Raw genomic sequence first — 17,312 nt, 5'->3', positions numbered from 1 at the left:
GATGGACCGTGAGCAGAAGATATTTGTTGGCCTCGCTGTATTGCTGGCCTAATTTGACAAGAATCTATATAAATTTTATGTGATGAAAAAGCTGTGCTAGACCCCACCTGTAGTTGCAGCTGCTCGTTTTATGTGACTACTATAAAATAACTATACATTTTCCAGGAGGGTGGTGTTCCATCTTTAGGCACCAGCAGTCTTGACAAACAGCTGATTTTGGGCAGATTATGAAGACAAGTTTTGTGGTATCCTGTTATTAGCTGGGATGTGCTGCTACAATGCTACAAGCTAACATCTGAAGCTTCAGAGCAGTGAAATGCTGTGCTTCATTTGTGCAGCTCGCTGCTGATAAAATATTTAGTGGCACTAAGTTTTTGGCTCTGATGTACGCATCATTTTCTGTAAAGGCATTGAGAGGTTTTTTTAGTGTGTGCACGTTGAATTCTTCAGATCAAAGCCATAAGGAGCCAACGTCACCTGGTCCTCTACTGGGATGCACAAACTTGAACCAAGAATTGTAAGGTTCCTATGGGGAGGATGATTTACCCTCATTGGGTAAATGAGGGCCAATAAGAGAAGCTGAGTTTAGGCTGCCTTTGATTTTGTCTTGGAGTTAGTTCTCTCAGGGAACTCAGGCAGAGTGAATTGCCTCCCATAGTATGGAACAGCCTGATGGTCTCTTAAACATTTATTTAGTAAAATGTCATTCCCAATATCAATGTTGGCTTTGACCAGGGGAATCCAAGTCAACCTCTCCCTCTTCTGGATGGTTATGCAGATGTTCAGCAGAGACTCCAGGTACTTCCTCTGCTTCCTCTCCCCAGCTCTGGATAATTCTCTTGGCAAATGGGGGAGGAGGAGTTAAATTGTCTGAAGAGGAGAAGCTCATCTGCTTTCTGGGTGGGTGCAGCCCAGAACAGGTTCACAGCCATTCATCACTGTGAACAGTGAACAGTAGCCAAAGGGCCACGCTGCTTTCAGCAGGTCAGTGGTGGCTGCTGCAGCCTGAAGCTACAGGTTCTCCCAGTGCAGTTACTGGGTCTGGTTCTTCAGGGACTGGGAGTGATGCTTCACCAAGGACTGCCTGTGACTGCCTGAGACCTCCATATCACCTAGAGATAGAAGTCTAGGAAGACAAGACTTGAAGAGTGAAACCCTGGGTTGTAATACCATGCCTTTGATGTGAGGGTTCTGCATCAGACTTGTAGTGGGAGAGCTGAAGCTGATTTTGCCTCCAGCAGTCTGAGAGGTGTCAGCACTTGTCAGAGGGAATGGGGTGAGAGATTGGGAGTATACTAACAGGTTTAGCTTTCTGCTTTTAATCCCATGATGCAAATCTGCCCAAACTATTTTGAAAAATTGACAGATTAAGTCCCATTCTAGGTGTAGAGCTCATCTCTGAGTAAAGTGCCCGGAGCTCTGCTGAAAGCAAGATGTGTAATCCAAATAAAAGCTGCCTTTCCTTTCTCATCATGCATCCCTGCCTGCAAAGAGCAAGACCAAGTTACTTTAAAGTGTCATTGGATAGTAGCTTTTTAAGGGAAAACCTGATCCTCATTTATTGTTACAGAAGCAGGGAATTAGTACAAGATATCAAGTCTCCACCTCACCCTGTTATGCAATTTATCTACAATTTTGCCTGCAAATGCAATAGAATTGGATATGGCCCATCAGTGATCTCCACAATGAAGTTACACTGTGTGCTCAGGCTGGCTTTGCTTGCAGGACTTCAAAATTTTGTATGCTTAATTTTCCCAGCATAGGAGTTGCCTCAAGCTTCCTGACCTGCTGACTGTACCTAGTAGTGAGAAAAGCAGGAGGCAAATTTCTGAAGTTGTGTGTTACTCAATCTCTATCAAGTATAAAAATAAATAGATATAAATCCTGCTCCAGCCTAGTGGGATTTGTGTCACTATCTAATTTTTCTTGCTATCTCTGTAGACTGAAATGATATCCCAAATCCTTGTCCCAGAAAATGTAAGGCTCTCAATTTCTAAACATGCTGTGGGTGCCTCAGGCTCACCTTGGCTTAGGACTGATTTGTTAAAATAATGGCTTCTAGGTTAGGAATCACTTATTCTAGTTGTTTCTATCTGAAATTATCAGAGAATAGTTTAAAAATCCCACCACCACCTTATTGATGAATTTTAGTATGTTCAAAAAGGAAGTGAAAGTCAAGAGATGGAGCAGTCACAACCTGTTGCTACATCTACCTTCAAAGCTATCCAGGAAAAATATTTTCGGGAGGCTAAGATAATAATACATTGAAACTTTAAGGCTCATACTTCAAAGTGTAATTTACTCACTAAACACTGAGGAATTAATCTGTCTGGAATATTAGTCTTCAAATTAATATTAAAGGGCCTTTATAATTTTATGCTTTTCATGGTAGCATTTTCTTAAGCACTAATTTTTATAAGCTATGTTTGAAATGAGCCAGATACATCTTTATTTCAAAGCTGTAGAGATTCAGAGACTGCAGAGTGTGGGCTTGAAATTCAGTGCAGATCAACAGGTTCCTATTTGAAATTTTTGTACCATTTCTTAATGCATATGATTGATACATTAAACCACATTTTTGCTTCAGTAAAGCAGAAAGAGTGCCACTAGAGGGTGGTATTATTACAAAAAGAAAAAAGTAGTTAGGAATCTCTTTCCAGAATAAAATAATTTATACTCTCCTCCTACACATTTATAAACATGGGATACATTTTACTATTCTAGTCAGATTTGTTTGAGTCTTGCTGGCTTTTTTCCCCACATAGTGATTTGTAGTTCTGTTTTAGCTGTAAACAGCAATAGCAGGTATCTAGTTTCATATCTTAATGTATATATGAATACTAAAATGATGTTGTTTCATCTTTTCTGCAAGAAGCTTTTTTATCGATTGCCAAAAAAAGTTGTAAAAGTGCTTTTATGATATTTTTCTCTTGAAAATTACCCATTCACTTAAACTTGCATTCCAGTTTAGAAAAGATGGAGTAGATTTTTTCTTTACTTTTTTTTTTCTTCTTAGACAGTCAAAAATTGAAAAAAATATTGTTTACCAAGGCTGTGCAGTATGATCTGTTGAAGGGCTCTTAGGGAGCATCAGGTTAGTGTTTAAGCCTAACGTAAAGTAATAGGATTTTGACAGTCTTCTGTGGGAAGAGCCACTGTGGGATATAAGTATAAATACATACAGCATAACAGCGTGTGTATATATGTATGTGTGTGTGGAGTGTGGTATATGTATGTGTATGGTATCACCATATATGTGATAAATGGTTGTAGTGTCCCAGCTGAAGCATGGCCAGACCACTGGGCAGTGGAGGCTGAGGGGCAGGGACAGGGCAGTGGCTCAGGCCCTGGGACCCCTTGTCCTTGTGCTGCTTTGGGGTGTCATAGAATCACAGAATGGTTTGAGATGTTGGGTTGGGAGGGACATTAAAGATCTTCTAGTTCCAAGCCCCTTCCATGGGCAGAGACACCTTTCACAAGCCCCACAAGATGGGTTTGTGCTTGGGCATGAGGGCTGTGGGCAAGTGCCTGTGCCACCCCACTCCATGCCCTTGGCATGGAGGTGGAGGAGTTTTGCCAGTGCTACAGCCTGCACCAGCCCCAAAGACTGCCTGCAGGAGGCGGAGGAGGAGGAGGGAAAGTGGAAGGAACAGAAGGGTCAAAGGAGAAGCCAGCAGGACGTTCTCCCATCTGTCCTCCAAGAGGAGAGCAAGCCATGGCACTTTCAGTGTGATTGATCCACCTGCAGCACCTGGGGGTGTGGGCTTGCTGTGCTTGGGAGTCAGGTGGGGATGGTGTCCCCGGACAGTGACAAGCTCCTCCTAACCTGTTGCATCCTTTTGTGGTGACAGCCAAGCTTGTGCTTCACCCTCTGCCCCCAGACTGGGTCAAACCCCAGTAATAATTGTATTTATTTTCCTTTCTTTGGTGTTGGAAGGCAGCTGGACGTAAGACATTATCTAGCCACAGCCTTTTGACCTTTGAAGTGATCTGAGAAGCATTAGTGTGTGTTTCCCTGCTGCTGTTTTACATCACTGCACAAGACTATGCTGCTGGGGGGCAACGTTTGCAGCCTGAGCTGGAGTATTAAAATGATGATTGCATGGGGTTTGGTGGTGCAGTAAATGCATTCCTGCACCATGACAATGTTGAAATCCTGGCTCTTTGGGGGATTTCAAACTGATACTGCAACAGCATGCGTAGGATGCAAACACAGCATGCAAAGCCACCCTGTGGTGCGCTGGATTAATAGAACAGATTGTCAATGAATCACTGGGAAGATCAAATTTCCTCCTTGCATTTAATCTTAGCCTGATAAATCACTCGGGGTGGGGGGAAACCATAAGTCCAACAGTAAAATATGTGTAATTAGTGCTTTGATGATGAGACAGACTTGGGTTTGGAGAGCTGGTAGTGGCGGGGAGTTTTTCTGGCAGTGTGGGGCTGGGGGAACATGGAAGGAGGTTGGATTACACTACAAAAAGACAGGTTGGGGTGGGAGCAGCAGCAGGGCAGAGCTAAGTGCCCTCATGGCTCCTCCTCATTTGCAAGCTGGTCATTGAGTGTATAGTTAAAAACTAATAATGTTCAGCCAGTTACTATAGCAATGGTGTGGCACGAGTTGTCATGGTGATGGAGCAGAAATTTTCATCACGTTCCTCCAGGGTGATGGATGTCATTCTGGGAGGCTCTGAACCATTAGTATCATATGCACAGAAACACTTGCACCTGCTGCAGTCAGTGAACATGCCCTTCCAGTGTCATTACCTGGGTTTCCATGTGCTGATGCTACATTTTTCTTTCACAATTATAAAGTTAAGAACACTTTGATAAGGCGTAAATTGCTAAGCCAAACCTAATTATGTGCACTATCATTATACAAAGTATGTTAATAAAACATAGTTCTGGCACTGGGGCTGTTCCCAAGCACTTTGTGTGTGCTTTTCGCCTTTGTGTCTGCCAATGACACAACTCAACTGGGGATTAGGCATTCACTTGAGAAAAGTGATTTTGAACTGATTTGCTTCAAATACTCCCATTTAACACAGGAAAAAAAAAGTATGTTCTTCCTTGGAAATACAGTTTTTGCAGGTTTTTTTAAATTGCCTTTGCTTTCTCCTTGGGTTTTAAGAACAATACACTGTCTTTCTCCCTTACTCATGAGCTAGGCATTAATTCCTCCTTGTCAGGGCTTTTTTCTTATAGGTGATCAACAGAACCAGTTCACTGTATGTAAATGATATTGCTTTCAATGATTCTTTCTTTAGGACATCAGGTGTAATGTCTATTTTACCCCTGTAGGAACCAAGAGCATACTTATCAGCTATGTTTCTGCTGTTGTGTAAGAAAGCAACCTCCTAGACTGCAGAACACATCCAGCAATTTGATTTTGTAAGAATAAATATGCATTCAACTTGACTCAGGCTGATGGCTATTTTAAAAGAACATAATATTCTGTTTATTAACTACTATTAAAAAATCCCTAAACCCTTCACCACATTTAAGTTTCTGTACCATACACTTCAAGATGAAGCCTGATAAATGGCAGTAGTGGTGTTTCATATAAGGGCTTACATGTTGCTTCCATAAACACTGATTTGCAGGTACCAGGAAGTCCAGGAAAGGGAGAATATGAATTTGAGGTGTACAACCTCATAGCACCAATATTTTATAAGTGTCTCCAATTTCATTTTGTCCTGTGCTTTTTTGCAGGTAAGTTTTGGGTGTGCCAGCAGAACTGTATTAACTGCCAGTGAGCATAGGAACAGTATTTACTCAGAAGCATCTTGGGATTTGGACCTGTATAGTGCTGGGTAGGAATCTAGGCTGGGCTGGAAGCTGTGTCACTTTGGATTTAGGAGAGTAATCACAGATGTGTTTTAAGTCCTTTTTTCTTTAAAAAGCTCTGATTACTGTGTGCTTCAGCATTCTACTGACATGAGGAACACCACTGGTACATGTCCTGGAGTACTTGTTCTAGTTCCTCTAAGCAAAGTCCAGCTTTTACTGCACCACTGTTGACATCTACAGAAGCCAGGGTTTGTTTTTTTTGTTTTTTTTTCCTTTTACTTTTACCATTGTTTGGAGCTTTATAATTACTCCAGTAAATTATGTTAAACTACTTAATGGAAAGATCCAAGTTTTCAGAAATTCACTTAGCTGTGTGGTTTCCATGTACTAATTTAAGAAATAGAAAACAACAACAACAACCCCCCCAAAAATAAAAATAATAAAAAAAAAAAAAAAGCAAAAAGAAACCGAGGCATCTCAGTGAAGTAAACTCTAAGGTACAGATTATTGAGCTATCACTGCGTGCTGGTTCTGGTTTTCCAAAATTGCCTTGATATATCTAAGAGTCCCTGTTAATGATTAGGTACAGAGCTACATGGACCTGCACTCAAACCTGGTGCAGCCCTCCTTGATTGACTTCTCAGGCTTCTCAGAGCCATTAGTTTTACAAGGGGCTGTGTAAAATATTGGGAAAATGTTGTTCCATCTCATTAAAAATCTGACAAGTGTGGTCTGTTGTATCATCTCATTGTACTACCATTTGTTTGCTTTTCACACAAAATATTCCAAACTTGTGCTCGCTTGAACCTTTCAAGTGCTGGACTTAAATCCAGCGTGTCCTTGGGTTGTCCCATGGACACTAAAAAATAATCACAAAGTGGGGGGTTGGAGTGTCCATCTTATTCTCCTGATGTTGCATCAGCCCTGGAAGCCTTTCAAAGCCTCTTCAGAGAGTCCCTGCTCTCTGCTAGGATCTACTCAATTTACTTTTGTTTGGGTTAATGCAAGTCTGTGGTCATGGGGCAATTACAAATAAATGAAGTATGAAAGACTTCATAGGATCTTTATTTGGATATCTAGTCAGGCATAAACTGTGATGTCAGTGCAGCTGTGTCCCAGATCTGGGGAAGCCAGTGCATAGAGATTTGTAAGCTGTGCTATTGTTCTCCAGGTATGATATTGTATATGATTTTTGGCAAGTGATCTCAAGAAGTCTCATACCAAGGTGATTTTTTTCTACTTTATCAGTCTTCCTGATGATAAAAGAAAACTGGCTTTCGAAATCATGAGTGACTCTTGCATTACACTGGTACAGATTAGAAGATTTATCCCCAGCCTTGTTGAGTGCTCCCACCCCTCTTCCTCCCAAGTAAGAGACATAGTTTCTGTCACTGTATTTTGAGAGAGGTGGATTTAACTGTGTTCAGCTGCTGAAAACCTTTGAAGCTCGATGAGATGAAAGATACTGCTGGAAGTCACACAACTAGAGACTGCTTACAAGATTAGAGGACGTGCAAGTCCACTAGTGAGTAAATTTGGGTTTTATGAACTCTGAGGAAACTTTTCAGTGATGTTAAACTAATTCTACTATATACTGTTAAACCCCTTGTCTTTGGGGAAAGTGTTTATTTACAGGGACAGCATTGGTTCAGAAAATTGTTTTCTTGCTACAAGGAATATTGCTCCAAATATTTTAATCGGAAGTTCTGATGAGGGAATGTTTGTCCTAGACATTTTTACAAGATGTTCAACAAACTATTGCACTTAGTAAGTTAGTAGAGACAATTTTAAACAGAAGTGAAGTTCCTCTGATATGTACACCAACTGCTTCTTTACATGGCAAAGAGTGTTAATGAGATATTGCAGCCTGCTACAAAGAACTACCAAAAGAAATTGGCCCAGTGTGGCCCACCCTTTTTCCTTCTGTGAACAAAGCCAAGTAAGAGATGACAGGCTCTTGATGCTCTGCCATGAATAGACTGCAGAACACTGCCTGTTAGAATGTAAAGTCTAGGAGGGAGGAGATGTTGGCATCCACGAGAAGGAAACAGGGATGCTCATGAATGGATTTTGATGGTGGAAAACACATGCACTGCATCAAAGATGATTTCAACATGGAATGTTGTCCCCTTTAGTCTTCCTAAATATGAAAATATATGTATATTCATAAAACACTTGAGGAATGTTATCCCTGTTTTGTGGGTCTGTCAGCTTAGGAAAGATATTAGGGAAATTTGCAAAAGCCTTGAAAGTGGGAAACACCCATCCTCCAGATTTGGGGTAGGGGTGTGAAACCTGTTTGCATGTGTGTGTTCACATGTGTGTGTAATGGAGACTGGAAACAGAAAGCAAGAGATATTGATTTTGTCTTTGCAGAGATCCAGAAGTAGTTGGTTGCACAACAAAAGGGAGAAATGAAAAAGTATGTTGTAGCAGTTTAATCAAGTGGCTTCTAAAAAAATAAATATGGGGATTATTTTGCTATAAAACACTCTAAGATCTCACCAAGGGACACTTGATGTTATCAGATATATTTCAAAGGAAGAAGTCTCAAAAAGATAACGTTTCTGAAAAGTCGGTGGCTGCAGGACATTTACAAACCATAAATGATTAACAGATGGAGTTTAAAAGGTGGCAAATTTCCATCCCTTCCTGTGGTGCTCACTACTGAAGGAAGCACATAGGAAGGATCCTTAGGTAGGTAAGAGCTGAGACTCGTGAGTATGGGGAAAGACTTGCCACTTATAAGAGTGTTAGGAAAACCTCAAATTATATGACTTATAAATACACCTGAACTCCTCCTTGGGTCCTGCTAAGCCATGGGCAGCATGCGCTGCTGGAGGGAGGAAGAGCAGTAGGGTTTCAGTGTCCTCAGATTGCTGAGCTGAACTCCTTAAATAAAACACAAGGCTGCTAAATTTTTCATCTGTCTCTCTCAAATAGAAGTTCTTAGTCTCACAGCTTTTCCTTTGCATTCTTAAGTATTACTATTTTTATAGCAGTATTTGGTCCCCAGCACCCTGACTTGTACTTTGGGTTTTCTCTTTGTGCCCTTGGGGGCTTCTCTGCTGAGGGAGCTGAGACATCCCAAAGATGTTTGCCAGAACTGACCTGTAATTTTCCAGTAAGTCATCATGCCATCAGGAAATGCCACTTTGTGAAGCTCAGGGTATTTCCTGAAGACATACTTTACAGCAATGTTTCATTCTAGAAAGAGCAAAGCAAACAAACAGAACATAATTTTTCTTATGTTAAAGCAGAGTTGTTTTATATAAGATTTTACAATGAAATGTATTTATCTTATAAGCATGAAAAATGCAGCAAAACATTTCAATAAAATATTTCTTTATGAACAAGTTACAGAGGTTCTTTTGTCCATTTTTATTATGGAAAATATATTTAAGCTTGCAGAATTCACTGTGAAAAGGGAAATACTTCTAAAGCCAGCTTTGTTTTCTCTCTCTGCTGCTTTGCTTTGGTTTATGTCTTGTATTAACAAGGTGTTCAGCTGTGCAACAAATAACATTTTTCTCAGTTTATGGTTGACTTTTTGATTGTTCAAACTTACTTGCTGTATGATATCTTTGCGGTCCAAGCTTTGTAATCTATAACTTAGATATACCATATTTCACAAAGATGCAATGTAGAGTTAATATCCTACATATGGAATGAGAGATGCAGTTGAATTTAACTCTTGAGTCTCTTAAAAGACAGCAGGACTCTCTGGTTTGGTGTTTGAATCTGGAAGCGAGCATGTCACTTATAAAATAGTCAGATTTAAACAGAAGCTACTCAGGGGATGTTGTATAGTTTGGTTTAGGCCTTTTGGAGGATTTTTCCTTTAAAAAATTCAGACAGTATATTTTGTAGTACAAGCCACAGAAGAAGTCTTATGTTCCTGTATAAGTTAACTTGCTGGTGACTGGGATTTCGCTCGAGGTCGAATGCCAGTGCTCCCACCACAAAATGTGCATTCAGCACCCCTTAAAAGGTAAACCCCATGGAAAGCCCACACAAATTATGAGAAACTGTTATGAACTGAGCCATGAATTTTTAATATTCAGTTGCCCTGAGGTACAAGCTAGAGCTTAAAATAAATTGTTTTATATTTCATACTCTGAGTAGTGCGTGCAGCAATATATGAAGGGGAATGAAGTTTCCAAAGGACTCTCTGCCTTGGGTTAAACAGGACAGTTTTACAAACAATCATTCTGGAGACAGAATTGTACCAGGTCTGTGTGTAGGCACAAAATCTGGTGGTGCCTTTCTTTGCCTGTGCAGGTCTAGTGTCTCACCTCCTGCATGATCCGGGCTCCTTGCACAGCCTGGGTGGCCAGGTCAGCGTGGGCTGCCACTCCTGCCTTCAACAACCTGACCCAGAACACAAAATGACTTGTGGTGGATAGGAAGCTTGACAGGAATTCAAGCGTCACTTTTCACCTGAATTATAGTGATTTTTTTTTCCTCCCCAGTCTTCTAAGTGGTGAAATATCTGCAACATCCCCCAGGCCCTGCTGCTTCCTCTCCCTGCACACTCTGTCCTGGCAGACAGGATACCCTGCAGCAAAATATCTCCCAACACTGGGGTACATGAGAGTAAGTTGGACCCAGCTCGTTGCTTCTTTGGCTGAATCTGTTGTCCCCTATTTTTGCCATCCTAGCACAGAATCATCTTCTGCACAGTTTAGGAGCATCCCACACTCGGCTGTCCTGACTCTGTCCTGACCCTGTCAAACTCTGCCCCCAGTGGAGTGGGACACCAGAGGTCCTGGGCAGCATTTCCCAGAGACAGGAGTGAATTACAAAAGCCCTGGAGAGAAGAGCACCGGTCCCACTTCAGCACTATCTCGACAGAAGTTATGAACAAATGTGATTATCCTTCACTCTTACTCAGAGTACTGCAAGGAACCCTGGAAAATATTCTTGCACAAAAGCATAACCTCAAAGTGATTTGTATTTCCTTTTGCAGAATCGCAGTATCTAATTCTACAAGCATTTCTGCCACATACAAATGGGTTTATTTCCCTGCCTGATGTGTTTTATTTGATACTGGAATCTTTCCTTTAGTCAGAGGAGGCATGACTGTTGCTAGTGCTTTGTAAAGTGAATGCAGTGGGGAAACTGAGCCACTGCAGGCAGGCACTGGGGATGTTTGTGTTGGCTTTAGCAGAGGGCAAAGAACCTCAGGGATGATGTGTGGCACTCAGGTGACATATTTACCTCCAGTCCCTGTCCAAGGGAGCAAGGTGTGTTCTGTCTCCTACTGCACTGGAGTGCTGCTTTGCTTTGACCATGACACCTGGGATTCAGAATGTATTAGAGGAGTTGCATGGATTTGAATGCTCTCATGCTTACTCTCATCCAGGTTAGGAGAGGGGACAATGTCCCACTGATGTTGTGATGACCAGGGGTGAGCCCTGGAGGTCACAGTGCAGGGACCAGGGTAGTGCTGCCACTCTGCACTGGCACCCTCAAACAGGCTCCTTCCACAGCTGGTATCTGGGGAAGATGCTGCTAAGTTTGTAAGGCCCAAGCAAAACTCTCTGTTTTTAACTCCAAGAAAAGGAAACATTGGGAAAAGTTAAATTATCTTCAGGAACTGCCTTCCCATTGATTTTATTAACTAAGAATGAAAAGCACATTAAGCATTACTGAATTATTCTATGACTGGTGTTACTGACAGACCTCTAAAAAAATTGAGTTTGCTTTGAGGTAATAATAATTGTACCTGGTACTGGAGATGGAACTGTAGTGCACACAGAAATCACATTGAAATGCTGGAGCCTACTGGCATGCCTATAAATCAGGAAAAAATTTGAACAGTGAAATGGAAAATACACAAACCAATGGCATGTAAACAGAATATCAAATTATTTCTGTAGAGGCCAAGCCAGAGACCAAATATTACAATGTAGGTACAGAAAAAACTCATTTTTGCATAAAAGCTTGTAAATCAGCTGCTGCTTCACTGAAAATGCACATTTTCATGTGCACAGCTCATGGATGTACATGAATACAAATGGCATTTAGGCCTACAGTATGTAAGAAGTTATATTAGTTCTGAACTTCCAAGGTTTGACAAAGTTAAATTTTAATACTGGGAGAATTTTGAAGGTCTGAGGTGCAGTGACAGCATTGCCCAGGGTCTGGTTGGAGAAAGCTGGAAAGAACCTGCTGTGCTGCAGCTTGGGATGCAGGAGAATGGTGGTCCTGTGGGGATGTGAAAATGGGAGCCCCTCCAGTTATGGGTGCCTGGTGTTCCCCACGTGCTGCCCAGGGATGGAGGGCTTTCCCCCTCTAAAACAGACCACATTACCATGTTTTCTTAATGAGAAATAAAACATTCAGCAGGGATTTTGCTATGTATCTGGTCCAATACTTTCAAGAAATGATATATGTATACATATATATTTATTTGTTTTTAATTTGTAATTTTGGGAAGGGTACAGAGGAGAGTTCAGAATTACTATGTGATTTAGCAGCCCCAGATTACCCACATTTCTGTCTCTGATTATAACATTGCATGTAAACTAATTTTGTTCAGAATAACTTTGACTTAAAAATGAAACAAGCCTTGTGATGTGTACGACAAATTAAAAAATAGTCTTCACACTAGGTCTGAAATTAATTTTTGACATATTCTTGTAGTAGCTTTCAGGAAAATAAAAAGTAAATAGCTGAGAAAACTGTCCAGGTGAAATTCAGCTTCAACCTGTGTGTATTGATGGATAACTCTGTTGTATTCACCTTGATGCTGTTTGCCAGGGGTACTGTGGTGCTACTGTAATGTCTGTCTCAGAAAAGACTGTAGGCAGGTAAAAACGTAATTAAAATATGTGTTGCAGTTAGTTGTTTTAAGGTGCTCAGCAGTTCTAAGTTGAAGTCATGAAGGATTTTAGGCATTTTCCACCTTTAACACATTTAAATTCTCTATTCATGACTCTGGTACCAACATCCATGTTAATGCAATTTCTTTGCCATCAAAAACTCACTGCCAGAAGCCTGACCATTTAAATGAGTGTCTCATTCACCTCCAGAGGAGTGCTGGGCTCAGTGATTTGTCCCTCCTGGAGCATAACTCATTCAAATAAATGTAAATCACTATTTTATGTTGCTTGGTCAGGGTTTATAGATGTCAGTGTACACTACTGAAAAGGCACATGGCAGATATTAAGGGAGGAATCAATGCGCTTCACAGAGATGAGAACAGGCAGGGTTTGGTTTTGGTTTATCCATGGTGCTGCACTCAGTGAAGCTGTAATTGATTTTGATCCCGCAAGTGTTTGACCTCCTTTGTACGGCACAACTTGTCTATATTTTATAGCTGAGGTTTTTTTATTTGCTTTGTAATTCATATTCATATTCCATTAGTATGCTACTTGAAAAAAAAAATCAATGCAGTTTGGTAATTAAAAAAAGGTAAATCCTCAACCTCCAACCCTGAATCACTAAGCTGCTCTCATGTGTCTGCCGGTGAACAGTGTGGCCTGACCCTGCTGGTAGATGGCAGTGACACAACTGGGGATCATAGAACGGTTTAGGTTAGAAAAGAATTTTCAGATCATCAAGTCCAGTTTTCAACCCAACACTGCCACGTCCATCCCCAAACCATGTCCACAAGTGCCACATCTGTATGGCTTTTAAGTACCTCCAGGGATGGTGACTCAGCCACTTCCCTGAGCAGCCTTTTCCTGTGCTTGACAACCTTTTCAGTGAAGAAATGTTTCCTAGCATCCCGTCAAAGCCTCCTGTGATTCAGCTTGAGGCCATTTCCTCTTGGCTTATCACTCCTTACTCAGGAGAAGAGACAGACATGGGGCACACTATTTGTGCAGCTGTGGGGCAGAGGCTCAGCTGACCTCAGAGTTACAGTGAAAAGCATATTCCTTGCATTAATTTGCATATATATATTGAGAAATGTAAGAGAAAACTTGCTGACCTGTCCAATTCAGCCAGACCCCTATGATGTCATCTAATTCTATTTAATCTCTCAGTCAGCATCAAATTGTGCGTGTCTCCTTCCAGCCCTTGGGCCTGCCAGCACTCACTGTGCCACTGTGTAAAAAGGTAAGGGAATAGAGAGCTCTTCTCTCTCTTGATTCCAGCTTAGTGCCATGCACAAGTTTTGCTCTTGCATCTGCTGGGGACGATGCGTCAGGTGGGCTGCTCTGAGGTCTGCCATTTTCTGTTTTCCTTTCCATTGCTTTTAGCCTTGCTGATCGGTGGGACGGCCAGATGAGAGGAACCAAAACTGTGCTAGGGCTGCAGCCCTGCTGGGGCCAGGGCGAGGTGGGTATCCAGTGGGGCTGACTGCCAGGAAAGGCCTGGGGGGGGCAGGACCTGGGGTTGAGGTCAAGGCTGCTGCAGTCCAGGTGAGCCGCAGCACTACGGTGGGAGAGTGAGCAACACCTGCGAGCCATAAAGGCTCCCGGCAGGAAAAACTTGCTCTGGTTGGGTCTGCTGGAGCCAGAGTGCTGGCAGAGACTGGTGCTGCCAGCTGTGTGACCTGCAAATGCCCTTGTGGAAAATGCAGAGATGGAGTAGCTGCAGTTACAGTGGCATGTCTAAATGAGCGATTGGTTTGTTTGTTTTATAAACAATAATTGAGCTGGTTCAGCTAAATGTGTTTATAGGATGCTAAATTGTTGATCTGTTTAGGCTTTCATATTATTATAGTGGGAGTTTTTTTCCCTCAAGAGGCAAGTTCATGGAAAAAGCGATATTCCTATGCACAAGAATGGTACCTTCATCTTGCACCATCTCTAGTTAATACTTACCCTTTATCAGTTCCATCCAGACTAATGTCAAGGCTTGTTCCACAGGGTAGCAGTGACTGATCAGAGCAACTGTGGATTCTTCTGGTCAGGGTAAGTCCGTGTGAGCCACAGAGCAAGAAACAAACTGTGTGTCTCTCCCAGAGAGCTTGAAACCTGGCTGGATCCTCTGTGGTTTCCTTACACTGTGTGAGGAGGTGTTTGTGCAGGCTGGGGCAGTGCCACATCCTGGAGCTGCATGTGGCTTAAAACAATGATTTGCAGCAGTGGCCTGAGAGTTAAACACTCTGCTGCCACCACTACTCTTTTTCTGTTCAGCCAATACACTTTTCTCAGTAAAACATCTCATCACCCTTTTGCTTTTCGAGCACCAGTAGAGTCAGCAGTTCCTCCACCACCTGCCAAAAGCTCTGGCTGTCTCCTGTGAGAGCTGGGCTTCTTTCCACTACAAAAACTGGAAGGAAGTTAGGAAGTCAGCACTGTGCAACACTGAAACTTCATATTATAAAACAGGAGGAGACTCCTCTTCTTGTGTTTTCTCCTTTATTTTAAAGCAGATTAAAAGTGACCACATAAGTCCCTCCCTTGACCAGTGAATGATCTGACTGTGGAAATTGGGTTATGCATCCTCTGGGCTGTGTAGGACCTTGAATGAAGAATGACCTCTGCTGTCCTCTCCTGTGTGTCTTAGTCAGCTTTTGTGCAGCAGGGGACAAGTAGAAATGCCTGAAGTAGGTTGCTGGACACTGCGGTGCAGAGGCTGCTGCCGTGGGCTGATTGATGTGCAGTTTTATTGTGGCAGCTTTCTCAGAGAGAGGAGTGACAGCTCTGCTCTAAGATGGGGTGGCTGCTGTGCCCCTTCCCCCACATCACCCCTTGGGGTTGCAAGGCACCTTAAAGACCATCCAGTTCCAACCCTCTGCCACAGGCAGGGACACCTTCCACCTTAAGACCAGATTGCATAAAGCTCCATCCAGCCTGACCTGGAACACTTCCAGGAATGGGGAATTTGTCTTCTTCAGGCACATGGTGGTCCTTAACAACAACCAGAGATGACTGATTTGGGGTCTTTTTAGCAAGGATTGAGAATGCATTTCGAAATAGCTCTTCTGTCCCTAAACATTAAACTTGGGCAGCATGGCAAGCCTATTTGGGCAGCTGTAGTCTGAGCCCAGGAATTGTCCTTGACAGTATCTGACCCATGTATGGCAGAACTCCCTCTCTGCAGCTATCAGCCTGACAATCAGAGATCCCCTGGTTCCTGGAGCCACCTGGGACAGTGTGTATTGCCACCATTTCTCAGATATAAGGTCACTGAAGAGAACTAACCCCACTCCCTCCCAGCCTGACAGCATATCTTCTTTTGTTCGAAGAAATCATCCCCTTTTTGAGAAATGTCCCTTTTAAAAATTATTTTCACTCTGTTTTTTAAATATGCAAACTGGAGTGTTTTCCTCATTTTCCTGTGGGGAGCAGGAGGTGGAGTGACAGGGTATTTGGCCAAGTGGGAGGCAGGGGGTTGCCTCAGCCAGAGTGACCAGACTGACTGCTCTTGATGGGTGCTCAGGTAGAACTACGTGAAATTAGTGGCTCTTCGTGAGGGGTCTTCAGATACAGAGGGACTTTTAAGTTAGGCAAGGAACTTCCCAGGAACAAGTGTTTTTCAGACCAAGAGGGTGATAGCTCTTGGTGCAGTGTGGGGTGTGGGTAGCTGGGGGATGCTGGTGTGCAGGATGCTCCCTTATGTGGGAAGTAGATTGTCAATCCGTGTTGGAAGATACTGTGGTTTCCCCAGCAAAACTACACACACAGACGGAACTATCTTCTTTATTATAAAGATACACTATGAGGAACAAACTTGAATGTATACTGAAGCTTGTAATGGTACATGCCAAAAATGTACAGTACTATACATAAAAGTGCATTGTCACAACAGATTAACAGTACATTTCTCTTCCAGAACTGTGGATTTTCCATGTTTTTATTTGATCTTCAAAAGTGGAAGGAATGCAATGGGAATGCAGCCATACACAAACAGGAAAGGATGCAATGGAAATGCAACAGTACAAGAGCAAAGCTAAAGCTCCTCTAAAATTTAAAGGCACTTTCACATGTACATACTACAGATGTACATTGACACAAGTAGGTAACAGTCAACAAGCAGGAAGCTACCAGTACTGCAATTCATCAAACTTGACAGTAAAGGACAATACTGATTGGATTAGGTGTGCAGGAGTTACCCTTTAGTACGCCTGTAGATTTAGCAGTCTTTCCTGTTACATATCCACTTACTATGCTTTAAAGTATCTATAATAACCATCAAACTACACATTAACTGTGTGAATGCACTAAGTGGATGCATTCACTAAACGCACTGTTTCTAATATTTTCTTTTGCTAACAATTTCTAATAAAAGCATTATGGAGTCCAGTACAGTTATTTAAACATACAAAATTCCCTATGCAATTTAAAGATACAAGTATCCATCTCAATTGTGCCAGGTGGGTTAATTTAAAAATTCTAGACAAAAACTGTATGTAAATGAAAGCTGAAATTCCAGTTTTGTTCCACTGAGTCTAGTAAACTGGGGAACTACTTGAAAATATCTCTGGTCCCAGACAAGTGAGCAGACTCTATAGACCAGCACTGGTCTGCAGCAGGGGCTGGCCTGGCTTGGGCTCTGGCCCTGGCATTAGGACCAGGCACTACAGCTAACAAGGATGGAGGTTTGCTGACCCATGCTGCACA

Source organism: Cinclus cinclus, chromosome 4, assembly GCF_963662255.1.
Source record: "Cinclus cinclus chromosome 4, bCinCin1.1, whole genome shotgun sequence".
Classification (NCBI taxonomy): domain Eukaryota; kingdom Metazoa; phylum Chordata; class Aves; order Passeriformes; family Cinclidae; genus Cinclus; species Cinclus cinclus.
The sequence above is the reverse complement of the archived record's forward strand: the minus strand, read 5'-3'. Positions refer to the sequence as shown.